The following is a 21,166-nucleotide window of genomic DNA, read 5'->3' as shown; positions in this document are numbered from 1 at the left end:
ATGAACAGAATTAGAAAATAAATTACATATTTAAATAAAGGTTAAATGTAATTTACCAAATTTCCTTATTTCTGTAGCCTGTTATAGAATTAATAGCCTAGGTTTCAGGACAAGTATTTTATGTCTATAAATGTCCTCATTATATAAATGTTATGTACTCTCACCAAATAATTTTTATAAGGATTTGAAATATATAAAATATATAGTTAATACTCCTCAATAATTTTTACGACTAAAGCAAACTATTTAAAATCTTCATGCAGTCTACAAGTGACTTTTGAAATGTATGGGTAGGAGATAGCAAGACACAGAGCTGATAAAACTGTTCCATTAGCAAAAGATTTGTTAGCCCTAACATTACAATCAATCATATGTTTTATCCTGGAGAACATTCTAAAATAGCCTAAAATAATGAGTTAGGTTTTTAACTGTAAGTAGTCATTTATAACTGCTTGTATTAAAAAATAACTATAAATGATTTATTAAAAGGTGAAAACTGCCAACAGTTATAGCACAATGATCAGTGTTGATATAAATGCAAAGATAATAGTAGCTGGCTATTCAGTTGAAAGTTTCCTCCCATTAAATAGGAAAAAAATCACAGGAGCTAAAATAGTTACAGACAATGCCCTGCAGACATTGAAGGCAATAATAGTTAATGTGAATTTAAGAAACAAATTTCCTAATTTTGATATTCCTCCAATTTGCTATTGATCTAAACCCAGAAGTCCCCTTGGGTTTAATGAACAACCAGTATTCATGCTGAGAATCAACATATTTGTGTCGTTATCTCTGAGAAGTGAACTAGCCCTATCACTCTATCATTGATAATAGAATTTATCATATATTCTACTCTGTGTACATATATATGATACATTCTTCTGAAAAATTATCTCATTATTTCCTTGACTACATTAATAAATTAGGAAGCTAAAATCTTCAAGCCACAATTGGCACTATTTTTATTTCATTATATTACAGGCTTGGTTTCATACAAGGAATAGTGTTACTCAAATTTTTGCTCTGGCAAAACATTTCAATGAAATTATTTTTACTTTGCTTTAACTTACATTCCTGGGATTGAAGATGTCTGCTGGATAGTAAATAAATTTCAGTGACCACAAGTTAAAGGAAGAAAATAATGCCTCAAGAATTTATTGAAAGGAAATTGAGACAAGTATTGTAATCCTTTAAGGATGGGATAATTAATCATTCATCTATCTCTTGGGACAGAGACAAAACAAAGGGATCATGTGTCCTGCCTTCTTTTTCTTCTTGTAGGTATTTCGTCTGGAAATAACCACTAGTTATTTGATCTAGCATTTATTTACTCTCAATGTTGAAACTTAATTCTTGTCATTGATTCACGTCATTCTGAGGCCTTACAGTAAGGAGGAAAGCTTTTCTTCCCTTTTCTCCTGCTATCCTTTAGTAGAAGCTGAATGTACCAACAGTGATGCAGAGACTGCTATTTTGCCATTCTGGGTGTGGTCAGTCCCTTCTTCTTCTTTTTTCAAATTTTTACTTAAATTCCAGTTAGTTAGCATACCGTGTAATGTTAGTTTCAGGTGTAGAATGTAGTGATTCATCACGTACATATAACACCCAGTGCTCCTTACAACAAATGCCCTCCTTAACACCCATCACCTATTCAACCCATCGCTCCAGCCACCTCCCCTCCGGTGACCCTCAGTTTGTTCTCTATAGTTAAGAGTCTGTTTCCTGGTTTGCCTCTCTTTTTTCCCCTATGTTCATCTGTTTTGTTTCTTAAATTCCACATATGACTGCAATCATAAGGTATTTGTCTTTCTCTGACTGGCTTATTTCACTTAGCTTATTTCACCCTCTAACGCTATCCATTTCATTGGAAATGCCAAGAGTTCATTCTTTTTGATGGCTGAGTAATATTCCATTGTGTGTGTGTGTTTCTTGTGTGTATGTGTGTGTGTGTCTGTGTGTACACCACTTTTTCTTTATCCATTTGTCAGCTAATGGGCATTTGGGTTTCCATAGTTTGGCTATTCTTGATAATGCTGTTGTGAACATGGAGATGCATGTGTCTCTTTAAACTGGCATTTTTGTATACTCTTCAGTAAATACCTAGTAGTGCTCGTTAGTCCCTTCTTACTCATTATATGACCTCAGTTAGCTGGAGACAATTTACATAGGAGAGTCTCGGCCCTTATTATTTTTCCTTCTTGCATAACTGTAATCAGTTCCTATCTGAACATCTCTAGCTGATGCCCTTTTACCCTGCTCAGAGGGATCCCTTTTAAAGGAGTGTCTGCCAAAGGCTTCCATTCACTTCCTTGTTCATAGAATTGCCCTAGGGCAATAGAAGCTGCTTTCCTGCCAGTAGCTTGGGCACAAAGCTCCCTAGTTGACCCAGAGCTAATGACCACTTGGAGCAGGAGATGCAAATCTCAGCCATTTGCCTTTCAGGCAAAACAGATTTGCTGTGTGATTTGTATTTCCTTGCTTCCTGTGGGAGCAGAATGAAGCTAGCCATCCCTTGAAACCACATTCTTATTTAGCTTCTCCTTTTCTCTGGAGAGGACTCCCTTAATGAATTTCTTGCAAGAGAATCCCCATCTCAGGGTTTGCTTTTAGGGAATCTGACCTAAGATGCTACAATACATTTTATTTGTATGCTTAAAACCCAGAACAAATGGTACTTTGTCAGCCAATCTCCCACTAATCTCATGGAAGGAAATAATTGCTTTCTCTCTGTGAACCCTGTACACTCCTTAGGGTGTTTATTATCGCCTACCATGAATTAGAGCTATTAATATGTAGTTTTGCTTCTCTCTAGCATGGATGCTTCTTGAGACTAGGAAATAACTGATATCATCTGTCTCATGTTCACCTCTTCTGGCTCTTCTTTTCATACATCTCAACCTCCTGGTATCTCTCTTGGTCTCTTCTCCAACCCCCACCCCTGCTCTCCTGTAAGTCTCTCAAGTGCTTTTATGATTCTGGACCTTTTTTCTTGCTATTCCCTGTGGTTGGCATGCTTATCCCCTCTGTTTTCATCATGATACTGATTATACTTCAGGTCTCACCTTAAAAATCAACCTCTCATAGATGTGCCTTCCCTAAGCCTCGGGACCAAACAGCTCTTGTTGCCACGTTGGTTTTTCTTATGTTCATCCATTTGTTTCCTTCATGCCTTCTGTTTTCCATGAGTGCTATAACAAATACCACAAAATGGTAGCTTAAAACATCAGAAATTTATACTCACTGTACTGGGACCTAGAACACTCAAATTGAGGTGATAGCAGGGTCCTGTTCTCTCTGAAGGCTCCAGGGGAGAGTCCTTCCTTGCCTAGCTTCTAGTGGCTCTTGGCAATCCTAGGCAGTTCTTGGGTAGTGGACAAGTCACTCAAATCTCTGCCTCTGTCTCTCATGGACTTCTTCCCTGTGTGTCTGTGTCACTGTATCCAAATTACTCTCTTCTTAAAAAATTAACAGTAATAGTGGATTTGAGGCCCACCCTAATCCAGTATCATTGATTAAGTGCTGCTTGATTAGGTGCAAAGACCCTACTTCCAAATATCACATTCATAGGCTCCACATGCACATAAATTTTGAGGGGACACTATTCAACCCAGTACCTCTTTATAACATTTAACGTAGTCAACTTGCAGGCATTATTCTCTTGTTTAGTTGCTTGTTGATGGTCTCTTTGCTGTGTTGGCTATGTCCACAGCTGTTATCACCAGTCCCTAGATGAATACCACACACATAGTAGGCAGTCAGTAAACGCTGATTGAATGAATGAGAAAAAACATTCTTCAAGCATCAAGCACAGATTCATGTTAAATGTGCATGTAGTTGCTAATTCAATGCCTGCATAATGACAACCTTATGCAGCGTGAGTTTTGTCTACTGCCTTTTAGAGAAGAGAGGGTTAGTTTTAATCATAAAACACTGAAACTTAAGTGATGTTAATGACTCATTTATCAGTTTGCTGTTAAATATCATACAAAAAGGTAGATCTTTTATTTGGAACTGAATCTTTCATTGCATGCATTAAGTACTCGTATGTATATCTATATAGATAATGGGATTTAACTGGTAGAAGTAAAGGCAGTTCAAATAATCAGAGTTTGTATTCTGGATAGATTATCAGACATATGATTATTAGTTGCTCATAAACTTCATACTCAGTCTACTCTGAGTATGAACTTTTTTGGAGAGTATGTCTTTTTCTTTTGACACAGTGAATGATTTCATAATAGACAAGGGCTGTAATTTGCAAAAACAATGAGATGTATTCAGAAGCTCAATGGGGCTGGTGCTAATGAGAGAGGGGAAAAACAAACATAAACAAAAACCTTTGCATATAAATGATGTTTCAGATATTAATTTTAATTAACTTGCTAGCATTCAATATATGGTACACTGGTTTCTAATGTTTATTTTCTTTCTTTTTCTTTTCTTCCTTCCTTCCTTCTTTCCTTCCTTCCTTCCTTCTTTCCTTCCTTCCTTCCTTCCTTCCTTCCTTCCTTCCTTCCTCCCTCCCTCCCTCCCTCCCTCTCTCTCTCTCTCTCTCTCTTTCTTTCTTTCTTTCTTTCTTTCTTTCTTTCTTTCTTTCTTCTTTCTTTCTTTCTTCCTTTCTTTTCTTTCTTTCTTCTTTTAATATTTTTGACCCCTAAAGATATATTCAAGTTAGTACCATCAAGGTCACTGGGTATGTGCAACATGGAATTAGCCTGAATAAAATATTTTGGTTCTATTCACCAAAGATCCCAAGACACCTACTGCATGAGTATTTTTGGTACTTTCAGGTGATGGTACAGCTCTTTGGCTATAGAATCAGGAGTACAGTCGTGTGACCATTAACAAGTTACATCACATCTAAGTCACTTCCTCCTTTTTCAAACTAGAAATAATAATGGTACTTCCCTCATAGGGTTATTGTGAGGAACATGATTTCAGACATGTTTTAGTCCTTGTTAAATAATAGTTTTACTGGAATGGGAAGAGTAAATAGTAACTGTTTTCCCTTCCTAATATACAATCATCAAAAATTTGAAGTTTTCGAAGTTTGCATGGGACACCAATGGAATATCAAATAACAGGATAAGAGCTAGAAAACAATGTGAAGTTTCACATTCCATGCCTTCGATGGATGCAGCAGTATGCAATGAATACTATTTGAAGTAAGTGTATTTAGGAAATTCTAAATTTGGAGCTTATTAATCGTTTTGAGAAAATTTCTTTTTTCTGAGTCAGATTTAGTCTGCAGTGGCATAGGATGTAATCTGTATCTGACAACTTCACCCTAAAATGTGGTGGCTGATCCTCTGTCCTCAGTGACATTATTCTGAGATTCTTCAACTCTGAACAAGAGGCTTAGGAGGAAAGCAGAAAATATTTTACATAGTGATCAGTTCTTTTCTCTCCATCTGGAGCTAGCCTACAGGTTGATTATATTTGAATATTTTTAACATAATATTAAAATGATACACATCGTTTTGACTGGAAGTTTTACTCCTTTGCCAGCTATCATATTTACTCCTTATAGTCTTTTAGTTCCACTATCTTCAGTTACAATGATGAAATGTTTAATACTAAATTTGGAAAATAATCATTATTAACCTATTTCTTCCTACCTTCCACTGCTTTTTAAAAAAATTTTTTTGCATTTTCTTTTCCCTCTATTCTTGCAACAGTTTATTATACCTAAGGTCTTCCTGCCATGTTACATTGCTTGTCTTTAAATCATCTTAGATTTACTCCCAAGAACAAATTTATTTGTTTATCTTATGACATTTGAAATAGCAACTTATTACATTCATCCATTCTGTTTTTAAACAGTTCTTACTAGTGAAGAATTCTTAAACATAGTCTTCATGTTTTGAAGAACTTCAGGATCTTCTCACAAAGGAGACTATCATAGACATAGAAGTTAATTTATTTGACTCATCTAATGTAGATACTCAGATATAGATTACCTGTCTCTTAGAATGACTAAAACCAGATGATGTAAGGATATCACCGTTACCTGGTTTCTTTCCTATTTTTCAAATCTGCTAAATTATTATTGGAATCATATGGTTCTTAAAACAGGCTTCCATCCTCTTGAGTGCTAATCTGTTAAAAAAAAAAAAAAGAAGAAAGATTGCTGGGGCACCTGGATGGTTCATTCGGTGTAGCACCTGACTCTTAGTATTGGATCAGGCCATGATCTCAGGCTTGTGAGATCGAGACCCTGCATCTAGCTTCTGTGTTGGATGTGGAGCATGCTTGAGGTTCTCTCTCTCTCTCTCTCTCTGTGCTCCTCCCCTTCTCACATGCATATGCTCTGTCTCTCAAATAAATAAATACATCTTTGAGAGAGAGAGAGAGAGAGAGAGAGAGAGAGACTGCTGCCTTCTCATCACTTTAAAAAAGGACCTTGGGGATCCCTGGGTGGCTCAGTGGTTTAGCGCCTGCCTTTGGCCCAGGGAGTGATCCTGGAGTCCCGGGATCAAGTCCCACATCAGGCTCCCTGCGTGGAGCCTGCTTCTCCCTCTGCCTGTCTCTCTCTTTCTCTCTCTCAGTCTCTCATGAATAAATAAATAAAATCTTTAAAAAAATAAAAATAAACAAATGCCTTGGACTTGACTTATGGGTGATATGCCTAGTGATAGGCATTATTGGAATTGCCACATGACATTTAAATATCTACTACAAAAGCTTAATCTTACAGATTATTTTGATTTTTCTCATTGAAGATGTGGGATTTCCAGCAGTTACTCAATAATTCTAGATGGGCTTTAAGTCCAGTGTATATAATAAAGTTATATAACTGTAGTATATTATAATGTGACTATAAAATATATTTATAATATTCTATACTATAATATTTCATTAATACAAATGACATATTATTACATATTCATTCCGTGAATATGTCATTTGTACATTCTAGTACTCTGTTTTTTCATTATGGTCTCATATTCCACATTTAATATGTTGTAAATGTATTTGTAATATTAATGATAATTTTAAGTTGTTTCTTGGTTGGCAAAAATGGTCAACTTGTTTGTTTTATTATGGTGTATTTTATGAGAGTCTGAGTAATCTTTATTCAGACTTTTGGGAGTCAACTTCAAGCTCTGTTAATCTCCCTAAATATCTGTTATCACAGAAATAGACACAAAATTATTGGGATTGAACCACTGATTGAGATAGTCAACAAAAAAGATCAGTATGGTTTGTATTATTTTTCTGCTTAGATTTTTTTTTTAATTTTTCTTTTATTTATTTATGATAGTCACACAGAGAGAGAGAGAGAGAGGCAGAGACACACACAGGCAGAGGGAGAAGCAGGCTCCATGCACCGGGAGCCCGACGTGGGATTCGATCCCGAGTCTCCAGGATCGCGCCCTGGGCCAAAGGCAGGCGCCAAACTGCTGCGCCACCCAGGGATCCCTCTGCTTAGATTTTATTCTGTATTTCTCCATATCATTTTCTCCATTTTGAATATATGGATTCTTAATAGTAAGAATTGGTAACTGATACATATATCTAAGGTACAAATCAGAACCAGGTAAAAAAGTTTATAATTTTATAAGAATGTGATTAAAGGTGTGCATTTTTTCTCTTGTTTTCTATCTTCTGTCTCATATATTAAACTTCTCTTATAGTGTATTTTGGTTTTTGTTTGTTTGTTTGTTTTGAGTTTGCTGTTAATTGAAGATTCTCCTTCTACACCTGAAACACTGTGGCTGGTAACTTAATAACAGAACAGACCAGGTACTGTTTTATGAAATCCCCAAATTCTAAAAGCTGAGATTAACCTTTATCAAAGTGTCCTAGTACTTGGTCAGTAGCCCTCTTTATTTTTCAAAAAAAAAAAATGTCAGGGCTCTGAAATATTTCTTTCTCTAAGCACCTGTCAAAAGTCAATGGAGAAAAAGAGGTTATAAAAGCAGATGGTTGGATCATATTTGTAATCTTAATGACTTTGATAGTTTGCTGAAAAGTATCTTGCTCTTGTTAAAGATTGACAAGAAAGAATGCACCAAATGCTAGACATCTGGAAGTCAATATAAAAGGAAGGAAAGACAAATGCTCCTGGTAGGCTCTCTTGCCTTTTTAAGATACTGTTTGTTTCTTGTGGAAAGACTTGTAGTCAATAGGTCACTATTAAATGTGCACTATAGCTTTTATTTTCTCTCATTTGTGAAAAATGAAGTGAGGTCTGATAGTTTACAGGCAGCCTAAATTTCTGGTGAGATAGAATGATAAACTTTGCTGGCAGAAAAAAAGGGAATAAAATAACATTCAAACACCTCAATGATCTCTTCTGTCTTCTGTCCTTAAGTCTTTCTTGTGTTACAGAATCAGATAGTTTTCAGAGAAATAATGCTTGGATTCATAGGTTTATTACGTGATAATGGTAGATGTTGTTATCAGTAGCTACAACCAGAAATGTACGTAATAGTAATGCCTAAGGCTTAAAGAATACTTCATTGCTTTTCAAGCTCTTTTAAAATCACAATAAAATGGATATACCCTGCAAAATTGTAAGGGCTGTGGGGTGCACACTCTCCTGTTTTATAGATAAGAATACAAAAGCTAAGAGAGGTTAAGTGTTTAATCCAAGGTCATCCAGATAGTCAGTGGCTAGCTGGGAACAGAATCTGATTATTTTATTTCTTACTCAGGGTTCTATTTCACTGCACTAACTCTCAGGACACATAAAATGACATCTATGTGGATGAATCCAAAGTGCATAAAAACAAAAATCTTAAGAAATTGTTTTCAAATCTTAACAATCTTTAGCCCATGTGAATATTGGCAAGCCACAATTTCTTTTTTTGTTTAAATTTTTAGAAGGGAATTTTCATCACATTGACCCAATAGAAATCATATTTAAGTTCATAGGACTGTGATTTCATTTATGTTTCCAAAACCATGGTGAGCTTCACACAAAACAATTTTTCCATCTTTTAAGTCTTGCTAATCCACTTTAAGCCAGGCAAGAGTCACACATCATTTTGGCTGCTGTGATCACATACAAACCACCTCTGCTAATCTCTTCAAAGGGGATTTTCCTTTGCACAGGCATACTGCACAGCATGGGACTTACAGGCAGTACCTGCAAAGTTTCCCAGGTTCATTTATAATTCAGCCTTTATCCTAAGACTATAGCACGGAAGATCTCTTCCAAATAATTCCAGGCCCTTTCACTGCTGCCTCTCGTTGTCTCTCCAGCTTTTTAATAACTGATGAAGTCGAGGATGCAGGCATTACAGAAAGGATTAACTGTGATTCACATCGTTTACTTGCAAATGGGAATAGAAAACTACCCTGATATTTGACACATTGAGTTTCCAGGATGTAGCTGAGAGTTTTGGTTGTTGAGTCTTCTTAGCTTAGTAAACCCTACATATATATGTAAAAAATCATAATTCTCTCATGTGTCTCTGAATGCTGATTTCCATTTTAGATCAGGTACTTCAAAATCTTAAGCACGATTTAGATAGCTTTTAGTACATAATGAATGGCATTATAAATAAATTTGAGTGAGCAAAATATAAGCACAATATTTCTTTAACAATTGGACAGAAAGCTAAAACTGAAAGAAGTTTATAAATCCCGACTTGACACACTTCATCTTAAGACAAACAAACCTTTACATAATTTATAAACATTCCAGGGGAAAAAAGACAAATGTTGAATTGGTGAATTCCAGGATATGAATGTAAAAGCTCATTTTGCTATATGATTTGTAATGATATTTTGTTAACTGTGAGATTTAATTATCCATAATTATAGTTCAAAAGATTTATGTTTATAGTCTTGTGTGTTAGAACTTTGGAAAAGTTTGTCATTTAGAATCATCTTTATATTCAGGGTAGTATATCCCACATGACTCACTTCAGATCCGGTGGTAATTCAGTAAAGCATGCCGTAAGGAACATTATGATTGCGCATCCTTTTGTTGTTGTTTGGAAAAATTAATAGGTTTCTAATTTTAATCTGGTCCTTCTGCTGAGAATTGGTACTTGAAATGCTAAAAAATAAGGCAGAAGGTCACTGAACATCCTTTCTAGAGGACCTAAAATTGTATCATTAGAAACTCTTATTTTTCTAAATATGATTATGGGGGAAAAAAAGTCTCAGCAAGAAGGCTGCCTGTGGAGAAATCCCTAAAGCTTTGACAACTTGTGGTGGAAGATGCATGAATTCTTAGGTTATTTTCTTTTTAAGAACGTATCTTAACTATTCTAAGAACTATAACTGGATTAAAAAAAAGGATAATGATTTGTGTCTTATCAAAAATATAAATTGCAATGTTTTTTTAAAGACCTCTGTCTATCGATGAATCTGTCTGTCTTTCTGTCTGTCTAGTATCCCTAAGAAGGAGATAAGCAGAATCTTCACCTTGGCAAGATAAATAAATAAATAAATAAATAAATAAATAAATATCATCTCATATTCTTAAATTCTTAATCCATTTATGACCAGATTTTAAATATAGAATGTGGGATATTAGAAATGTTAATTTTCTGAGACATTCATTTAATAAATAACACAGAAATACCCTAATTTCTTTAAATCAGCGGGTTTCTCCAGAAAGTAGGAGGAGAAATCACAGACTTGCAGTTCAAGCCTTAATCACTCCCCTGCTTGTTTCTTTGTGGTCCAGCCTTAGAATAAAAGGCTTGGTACCTTCTGAAGTCCTTTCTAGCTCTGTGATGTTTTTCACTTTCAAATGTGATGTGAGTCTAAAGAAGATAAACATGTCACGCTTTTAACAGGTGCTTTGTGGTAAGTGCCACAGTGATTTTACTTCACTATCAATTCTCCTTGGCTATCCACACTGACCCTCCTCCTTCCAGGAGGCACAAAAGTAATAAAATACATAATAACTTTGCTATTCTTCACTATGCTCTCACTTTAAATTGATACTCCTATCAGCAAATAGCTCATTGGAAAGTGATATTACCTTTTGGAGAAAGGGTAGAATCATGTGATGTCAAAAACTCAGTTATTACTTCCCTTGAGCTTCAAGAATGACTAGTAACTTTAGTTAGTTTCCTATTTTGTGTTTGGATGTGGTATTTATCACTAGTTCCTTTTTGTGAGGGAAAAATCTCTCGGAATAGAACAGCAATTCCTTAGAAAACCAGGTCAGGTTAGTTTGGTTGAAGGATCAAAGAGAAGAGCCAAATGACAGTGGAGGGGTGGCATAGGATGTACCTCAGTTCTTAGTTCTGTAGCTGGTAATTCTCCAGAGATTGGCAAATGATATCTTGATTTTGAGTGCATCTCTCTGGCTATATCCCCACACATCTGTATTCTAAACTTCAAGCCCCATTAGCATGTAGAATACTAGGTAGAGTCCTGATGAAAGTTTATTTGGCACAGTGTTCATCCTGTTATGCACAAGTGCATAGAATTAAAATAATAATTTCTAGTTGATTTCATGCTTCTGTAGCTTAATGGTCTCCAATGCTACTAGTAGATCCATTATACATATTTTTGTACAGAAAAGATGTACTGAAAGAAAATGTCAGCTTTTGAATAAACCTGTGTCCAAATTTACTCCAAAATGAAATTGAAAAGAAAATTGGAACTATGACTTTTAGAAGGATTTACTACTCTCTCCTTTCTGGGTAATTTGATACCACGGTATTCATAATGATCAGTGAAGTACTAAGGGCAATTTTGTGCTCATCTCTACACCAACCTGACATCTCCTGTTTTTACTTTAAGTGCAATGAAATGTAATTAGCCAACAGCTTGGGGCTTGATTAAAATGTCACATTTTATAAATTTATGGTCATCTTCTGTGCCTTCCTGAAAGGGAAAGACTCAGAATTCAACTCAACCTACATGCTGGGTAAAGGTATTCATTCATTAAAGAAAAGGGAAATGAACTCCCTGGTGGTATTCAGGAGTTTCTATGCACTTCCTTATAAAGTACATGCAAATGATTTATAAAAACTAAGCTTGAAAACCTTTATGTGGATTTTGATTGTTGATTTTTTAAAACAAAAGGCTTAGAATGTATTTCCTTAAAGATATATTGATTACTTAAGTCAGTAATAGTATAATAAAGCAAATAAGAACTAATAAGAAACTAACGAGAAAATTAAAACAGGTTTCTGATGACTCTGACTCTCCTACTAAGCTTTGCCAGGAAACTTGGCCGAATCTTCCAAAAATAGATGGAGTGGTATATCTTCCACTCCTTGACCTTTGGCTATACCATGAGACGTTAGCCAATGGAATGTAGGCAAGCGACAGTGCCCGCTTTGACAGTGCTGCTTTTAGGAAGACTTGTGCATTTCTAATGGCTCCTCCGCAATCAAACGAAAAGATCTGTCAATCTCAGACTGACCTACAGCTTATTAGAGAGTTACTCAGACGATTTCTCTCTACATCAGCCAAACCACCACTCAACCGACTCACGGTTGTGTGACAAATAATTGCTGATGGTCACGGCTAAGATTCCATGGTTTGGGGTTAGGCAGCAATATAGTTAGCAATATATTTAACTGATACAGAAATGTAGGAAACCAATATGTAGAATGAACTAAATAGTGAACTAAACAATATGCAGGATGAACTAGTAGTGCTTGTCCAATTCATGGATAAGAATTGTGCCATCCAGCACAAACAAGTAAATTACTGATGTTGAGGAATACACGTTTTAATAATTTAGTGGACTTTTCTTAAAGCAATGCATTTGGATCTTAGGGGTGCTGAAAGCAGAAGTTCCCTGTATCAAATATTTTTATAAAGTGAGCACTTTTGAGATATTAGTTGTTAGTCTAATTGATAAATAGGACAACTTATTAAAGTGAGTAGCAAATGACCTCATGATTTCCTTTTATCAGTGCCATGTTATATTTGTCAAGGTTCTCATTTGAAGACAATGGAATCTTTCCCTAGATTCAGCACCAAGGACTCATTACAGGACTTAAACAGATGATAGAATCTTTGGGAAAACTGAAGAAACAAACTTTATTTTGAGCTTCCACAAATGATTCTCAAAACTCGTTATAATATGGGGCCCCTAAGGAGGTTGCTGCCTGAGCCCGGACCAGGAAGGTGCTGTCTTACCAACCCCAGAACCACGCAGCCCAAGTGGTGGGCCACAAAGGTAACACAATTGCCTTTCTCTCCATCTAACTCAGTGCTAAATCAGTCTTCCTTTGGTGCATCTGATGCATTGAGAATAGAGCTAGAAGGAAGTCAGTAAATATTTGTAGAGTCGTAGAGTGACTACAATGTGCCAGTCCTTGCCTTAGGCACTGGAAAGACAAAGGAAACAAAACAGAGACCCTTGTCCCAATGGACCTTCCACTTATGGAGTGGGAAATAAATAAAAATATATAGTGTATTGCGTGGCGGTAAGTACTGCAGGAAAATAAAGGAAGAAAGAGATGAAGAGGTAGTGCTGTCAGTAAAGGCATACAACTTAATTTTTTGTTTGTTTGAAAATGCCTCACATTCAATGTGATAGCTGAGCAGAGTCCCAAAGGAAGCAAAGGAATACACCATGCAGAGACATCTGGGAGAAGAGCATTCCAGAAAGAGGGAACAACAGGTTCAAAAGCCCTGGGGAGTGTGGAAAAGAGAGCTGGGTGTTTAGGAAATGGGAAGAGGCTGGTGTGAAATGAAAAATGCTGAGATTGGAACACAAGGGCCTCAGAGAAAGAATAGAGAATCAGATTGTGTGCGTTCTCACAGGACACAGTAAGGATTTTTGTCTTTTACCGTGAGTGACATGGGAAGTCACTGGAAAGTTTGACCAGATGTGTGATTTGAACTGACATGTTTTCACCATTTAAAAAAAAGAAAAGGTGAAATCCACAGATTATGATTATCCATTTTGAAATGAACAATTCAGTAGGATTTTACCACACTCACAATGCTTCATAACCACTACCTCTATCTGGTTCCAAAACTTTTTATCACCCCATAAGAAAACCCCATGCCTACTGAGCAATCATTCCCTACTGCCCATCCCCCTAGACCTGGCAAATACCAGTCTGCTTTCTGTCTATGGATTTGCTTATTCTGGAAATTTCATGTAACTGGAATTGTACAATATGTGACCCTTTGTGTCTGGCTTTTTTTTTTTCTTAACACAGTGTTTTTGGAGTTCATCTACATTGTAATATGTATCAGCATGTCATTCCTTTTATGACTCAGTAATATTCCATGTTATGTATATACCACATTTTGTTTAACCACTCATCATTTGAAACATTCATCAGTTGTTTCCACCTTCATCTACCAATATTCGTTTCATTATCTTTTTTTCCAACGCTTTTGAGTATATATCTAGAGGTGGAGTTTCATGGTAATGTGGTAATTCTGTATTAACTCTGAAGAACCATCAAACCTTTTTCAATGCAGCCACATAATTTTATACCCCTACTCTCAATGTATGAAGGGTTTGATTTTTCCATACCGTCACCAACACTTGTTATTTTCTGTCTTTTTGACAATAGCCGCTTCAGTGGATGTGAAGCGGTATCTCATTTTGCTGCATTTTTTTTTTTTTCAAAACGAAATCTCCCTGGCTGTTTTCCTGAAAATAGACTGTATGAAGGCAAGGGCAGAGGCTATATAGTATTTGTAAGAATATATATTCTTTTCAATAAAAACCACTGTGGTAGAATGGAAAATGAATTTGCATTGTCTGTTGATGTATTAATATACAGAATGTAAAAACATGAAGCTATATATTTCCCTACAGGGAAAGTCATGTGTAATGAAAAGTAAAAGTATTAACACCCTTAGAGAATGGTCACAGAATCTTGTGCACTGCATGTTTGAATGAGGTCATGCAGTTCCAGAAGATAAGGGCTATGCTTGGGAATGAATTTACAGCTTTTTATCAGTCATTTTCCCTTTAGTTGTAAGAAACAGAAAAACTAAATGAAAACCAGATTCAGTAATAATGGAATTGTCTCCTGCAACTATTACACCAGGGGAGCAGCACACATAACTCAGAGAAGAGGCTTAAGTGATGTCACCTGGGGACCCAGTCTCTCAATTTCATCTGCATCTAGTTCTCTTCAAGTGTGTCTATCACTGTAGCATTTGCAACATTTATTCTGTCTCAGCTTTAAGCACTTCAGAGAAGAGGGCAACTGTATGGCTCAGTCGGTTAAGCATCTGCCTGTGGCTCAGGTCATGATCCCTGGGGGCCGGGATTGAACCCCATATCGGGCTCCCTGCTCAGCAGGAAATCTGCTTAGCCCTCTCCCCTCTGCCCATGCTCAATCTCTCAAATAAATAATAAATAAAATCTTTTAAAAATAAAATAAAAATTAAATTAAAAAATAATACTTCAGAAAATATGTGGATAGATAGATGATAGATATAGATATCTTCACACACATACTACCTACTTGGCAATCCTAAGTAGTGGCAGATCTCAGATACTATATGTGGTCTTATAAATGCAAGTGTAACAAGTAATGGGTTACAGAGAGAGAGGGTGCTGATTCTGTTTACTGAAATTCAGGCCAAGACAAGGACAAAACAGTGATCAATTGCTGTAGAACAGATAACTTCAGACAGGATGCCCCTGGAATCTCATTTGTTCTTTTTTTCCCCAACAAGTTGAAGGTCAGTAAATTGAATCGACATAATTTTGTTTTTTTTTAATGTGTCAAGATTGTTCCAGCTTTGGGCTCTCCAGTACCAGAGCCAGTGGCCATATGTGGCTATTGAACATTTGCAATATGGCTGGTGCCACATAGAGAAGAGATAATACTTAAGAGATATATTACTGTATATTATTACATGTAATATAGTTTACATTTCACCAGTTGCCTTTTACTTTTTTAATTAAGTTTCCAGAAAAAAAATTATATATGTTGTTCTTATTGCATTTCTGTTGGACAGCACTTTCTAGATACAGTCTAGAAAAAGGCAAAGGCTGTGTCCTGTTGGACAGTTAATTCTAATGGATAGAAGGAAACAATTAACAGTAGACCCGCTGAGTGAATTATATGATACAATAGAAGTTGATGACGAGTTCAGGGGTGGGAAAAAAATCAGAGTGAATAAGAGGGATCAGGTGTGATGGGGAGATAGAATGTATTTTTCAAACTGAGTGTGAGGACAGATTGCTTTAAGAAATTGGAACATTTGAACAAAGAATCCTGCAGTATGAAGAAGAGTTTTGTGGGAAGTAGGAATAGTAAGTGCAAAGACCTTAATATGGAAGCTTGCTTGACTTGTTTGAGGAGCAACAAAGGGACCAAGGAGTGGGGCGAGATTAAAGGGAAAATAATAGGGACTCAGGTCAGGGGTGTGCGAGGTAGGACAGGTTATGGCATGTTTGAAGGCTTAGACATTTGAAGACAAACTCAGAATGAAATGGGGATTCACTGGAGAGTTTTGAGAAAGGAATAGCCCAATTTGACTTACATTTTAAATGGATTGCTCTGGCTGGTGTCTTTGGGTGTAAATCAAGAGACCAAATTGCCAGCTCAGCAGAATTCTAGGTGAGAGATGGAAATGGCTCAGACCAAGGGGCTGGCAGTATAGATTCTGAGAAAGGTCAGATTGCCAAGCTATTCAAATCTCCCCCAAAATTATTTTCAAACTTATGATAAACTAGAGAGATTCTAAAGTTATTAGCAGGTTTCTCTGCCAAAACAATATGGACTTATTTCTTGCCCCCGTTGTGTACAGATTTGAGCTCTGTGCTTTTTGTCCTCATGTAGGCTTTGAGTTATTTATATGTTACTTAAATAGGTTCAAGCTTTTCTCTGGAAAACAATTATCCTTAGGAAGTGGGAGCTTTGCATGTTTGATTATCAGATACGCATTTCGTGTTCACCGTCTTTCTGGAGATTCTATTTTCTGTGAAACCTCAGATGGATGGTAATAATAAATGTTTGTTCAGCAGCAGCTGGTCCCAGATTGTTCTCCTGTCGTGAACATATTTTATTTATTCATCTTCATTTTTTTAACCTCTTTTGGTAGCCTTTGCTTTTCTCTAGGCATTATATGAGAAATAAAAATATGTAGTGCTTAATGTGTTCACTTTCAAGTTTCTCTCACTGAATTAAGTACAATTGTATTTATACTAAAAGCCTCACGAAACCTGCTGTGCATCACTGCAGATTTAAATAAGAACCTGAAAAATGAAGAAAAGATCTTCAAACATTGCATAATGTTAGGACAAGTGCTCCACTTTTTAAAGTGCCTTTGTAGGGAGGTCTTTAATGTTGACTTTGTACTAAGAATGTTGCTTTCAAAAGAATTTGTCTGGTGTTAGATTTGAAAGAGTTAGGGAAAGAATGGAAGAACCCATCCCCATAAAGTCTACTATAGCATCAATATATTTTTTTGGACTAAGTGAAATGAATAAAAAATTTTTAAATGGACCATAATGTTCTGTTTGTGCTTTTTTTAATGGGTGTCACACTTTATCTGGTGATCGTATTATCCAGATCAGTCTCAGATAATATTTAGTAACCCAAAACTGAATGAATGTTATTTATTCTAACGCCTGTGTGACTTAGGGTTTTGTTTTTTTTTTTTCCCTGACTAGATTGATCTGAGATTCAGTATGAGTAATTCAATTGTTCAGATCCGTTAGGAATTACCACCAAATAAACTAAAAAGTTAAAAAGAGTTGTTCTTGTCTCTGGTAGCTTGCCTTTTGAAGATAAAATCTGAACAGTTGCCAAGGCTATGGTCTTCGGTGGCAAACAGATCTGTATTCTGACCCCAACTCTCTGACTTCTCAACTTTGCAACCTTGATCAGTATATTCAATATTTCTGTGCACCTTGGTGGCTCAGTGGTTGAGCATCTATCTGCTTTCAGCTCAGGGCGTGATTCCTGGGTCCCGGGATCGAGTTTGCATCAGGCTCCCCGCAGGGAGTCTGCTTCTCACTCTGTCTCTGCCTCTCTCTGTGTGTCTCTACTGGATAAATAAATAAAATCTTTTTTTTAAAAAAAAGTATATTCAATATTTCTGAGCCTCTGTTTTTTCAACCCAGAGCCAGAAAAGTTTACCTTAGAGTGTTGCCATAAACAGAAAGGGAAATACCGTTTGTGCATCAGCTTTGGATTGCTGCCTCACAAATTACTGCAAACTTAGTGTCTTGACACAACACCCATTTTAGTATCCCTTCACTTCAAGCGTGTGTGATGATTTTGGGTTCACCTGGGTAATCTCGACCACTGTGGCTACTTTCATGCTAACTGCTTACGACCCTTCATTACATCTGTCAAGTACACTTTGCCACTTATTAGCACGGTCTCGGAGGTAACACCAAGGGACAGAGTCATGGGGGACAAAATTCTGTCTCCCATATTTTGCAAAATACTTAGCATGCATTGTTTGAAACAGAATGCATGCTGATGATTGGTTGTTTACAGCAACAATGAGGACAACACACTTAGGGTGTGGGTGTCTCCACATTCTAAACAAATGTGCGACCCTGAAGTAAATTCCAAGGCAGTTACCCAGCTACTATGACTGTTTTTAAGATGCTTTGTTATGAAGTTGAATGATACCAGAGTATTGCAGTGACAACTTTATTTACCTAAAGTGCAGAACGGAAATTTGAGAAAAGGTTAACCCTTCTCTGAGGTTTGTGGGAACTGGGAACTGAGCGGATTGATAATAAGATGGTGTTATGCTCACAGGAAAGGAAACCTTTTGAAGGAGCCCTTTTGTTAGAAATCACTGGATAAATGTGACAGGAGGCATTGGGATGGTGACAGCAGCGTTTGCTGGACACAGCAAGGAAAGGTAAGGGAAAGGGCATTCCAAGGAGAGTAGTTGAAGAGAGGAGAAAGGAGGATTATTGAGCTTTACGCAGAGTGAAAAGAAGTAAGGATAACAGCAGTGTGTACATAGAAATCAGATTGATTAACCAGATGTTTATTAGTATTTATACAACAGCACTTGGAAGAAAATTAAACACACAAGAAAGTGAAACTCATCATACAGGAGATGCTATTGATGGCCACTCTTACTTCTTTATCACTCTCCATCCCCAGGATTTCTCAACTTTGTCACTGTTGACATTTTTGTGGCCGGTTAAAATTTTGTTGCTGGGGCCAGGATTGGGGTGGTTTTGGACGTTGTAGAATGTAGAGCTGAATCCCTAGGCTCACCCACCAGATGCCAGTAGTCCCCTCCCTGTCCTAGTTATGAGGACCAACAGTGTCTCCAGGGGTTGCCAGATTGCTCCTGGTTGAAAGCCATTGAGCTAGATCAGTGGTTCACACACTTGAGTACATCAGAATCACCTGGAGGGCTCGTTAAACCAGATTGCTGGGCCTCAGCCCCAAAGTTTCTGCTTCAGTCTTGGGTACTGCTTGAGAATTTGCATTCCTTGTAAGTTCTCAGGTAATGCTGATGCTACTGGTCCAGTTACCATACTTTGAGAACCAAAATACCAAAAGCTTCCTGCTGCAACCAACTGACACTGTCCCTGAGAGTTTTCTCTGGCACTCTGCCCCCTTGAAGCAGGCAGAAAGTATTAGAGAATCAGTGACCTGGGAGTAGCCAGTTAAGGGTGGCAATTAGGTAGAGGAGTAGATAAGTACCTCATGTCTCTTAACTCTCAGGTATGGCTCCTCACAATCTCCCGGAGGTCTTCCCAGTGGCATACAGCAAAAATCTGTTCACTAACTAATCTCTACTGGCTTCTTCCCTTCTCTGTTTCACTTTTCTCCTCCTCTACTGGCACTTTCTGGTACCACCTTCCAAATAAACTACATTTGCCCAAACCCTTATATCACAGTTGCCTTCTTGGAGAACCTAAATTAAGGCACATATTATAACTATAATTTCTAGGTTTTTGTTTTGTTTTGTTTTGCTAAGGACTGCTAGTTTTTCCTCCTTTCAGCTCAGAGATTCTCAACGGGGAGCAAATTTTCTCCTCTCTGCCACAGGATATTGGCAATACATCTGGAGACATTGTTGGTTGTTACAAAAGGTGGATGATAGGTACCACTGGCATTTAGTGGATAGAGGCCACTATAAGAAAGAATTGTAGGAACAGGACAACTTCTACAAGAAAGAATTATCTGGCTCCAAATATTAGCAGTGCCAAAGCTGAGAAACCAGGTTCTAGCCTAAAGGATCCAAGGAAGGTGCATACCAGAAGTATGCAGTTACTCTCTCTGGAATTACAAGCTTAGGTTCAAGTTCAGAGATAGATACGATTCTGAGACTGTAGCCCTTCATCTACCTGAGAAATAGTAGGCTCATTCATTCCAAAGTACTTTTTCTTATCCTGTGAATTGGAGTATTTTTATTCTGTATGATCTTTGAACGTTTTAAAAAAATCCTTCCCGAAAAGTAAATGTTCAGTTTTCAATAGATACACTTTTATGAAGGATTAAAAATGCAGTTAATATGTTAATACGTATTTTTGAAAGCCTTGCCTTTTCTATTTTTCTTTCATTCTCCTTCTCCCCCTTAAGGAAAATAGCAGCTGCCTGTTACGTATGTTGAAAGGTATCCCAGGTCAATGTATTATGCAACTGTGCATGTGCATTAGAACATCTTATAAGAGAAGAAGGTGATCGCCAGGTTGTTTCTATAGAAATATCAAATTAATTTTTGGCAGAAGATTGGATTGCCATTGCACAGTTGGAAATTGGTGTATTTGGATAACTGCTTTCAAGTTTTCTCATCTGCTCAAATTGTTGTCATTCAAAGAAGTTTCTGGATACCTGACACATAGGGCATTTTTCTCAGAGTAATCTTTTGAAATGTTGAATGCTAATGAAAATGTTCAATCAATGCAAAAAAAACTAACACTTGATAAATGTGTAGTAAAATATAACAAAAGAAAAAAACAGAACGGCTGTATAGAAACAAGTGTTTCTTTTTTAAATACAAAAATTCAAAGTAAACTAACTTGTGAGCCATTGATTTGAAAAGGAGAGAAAAAATAGAAGTAGGACAAGGAGCTGAATTTAAATATATCCTCTTATAATAGTAATTTTTCAAAAACTTTCAGAAATAAATGGATCACCTCATTTTTTGAAATTGATAGTGTATTATTTTAAAAAATTCAACTTTTATCAGTGTTACAGTAGTCAAGATGAGTAGGTGTGACTTATTTTTAGTCCCATTTATTTCTCTGAAATCTGACATCAGTCATTAAAGTTTTAAAATTCAGATCAGCGTTCATTTTTTTAATATCACACAACCT

At 36.6% G+C, this 21,166-nt stretch overlaps 2 long non-coding RNA genes across 2 annotated transcripts in view; one reads left to right on the top strand and one right to left on the bottom strand.

Annotated features, from left to right (window-relative positions):
- LOC144289704 (uncharacterized) overlaps positions 1-21,166 on the bottom strand; it is a 285,074-nt gene that overhangs the window by 126,126 nt on the left and 137,782 nt on the right. The gene's annotated exons all lie outside the window — the stretch shown is intronic.
- On the top strand, positions 1,064-10,305 carry LOC144289705 (uncharacterized). The gene is made up of 2 exons (XR_013357619.1): positions 1,064-1,281; positions 7,273-10,305. It is a non-coding gene; the product is annotated as an uncharacterized LOC144289705 (long non-coding RNA).

This window comes from Canis aureus, chromosome 19 (genome assembly GCF_053574225.1).
Source record: "Canis aureus isolate CA01 chromosome 19, VMU_Caureus_v.1.0, whole genome shotgun sequence".
Taxonomy (NCBI): Eukaryota; Metazoa; Chordata; class Mammalia; order Carnivora; family Canidae; genus Canis; species Canis aureus.
The sequence above is the reverse complement of the archived record's forward strand: the minus strand, read 5'-3'. Positions and strand labels throughout refer to the sequence as shown.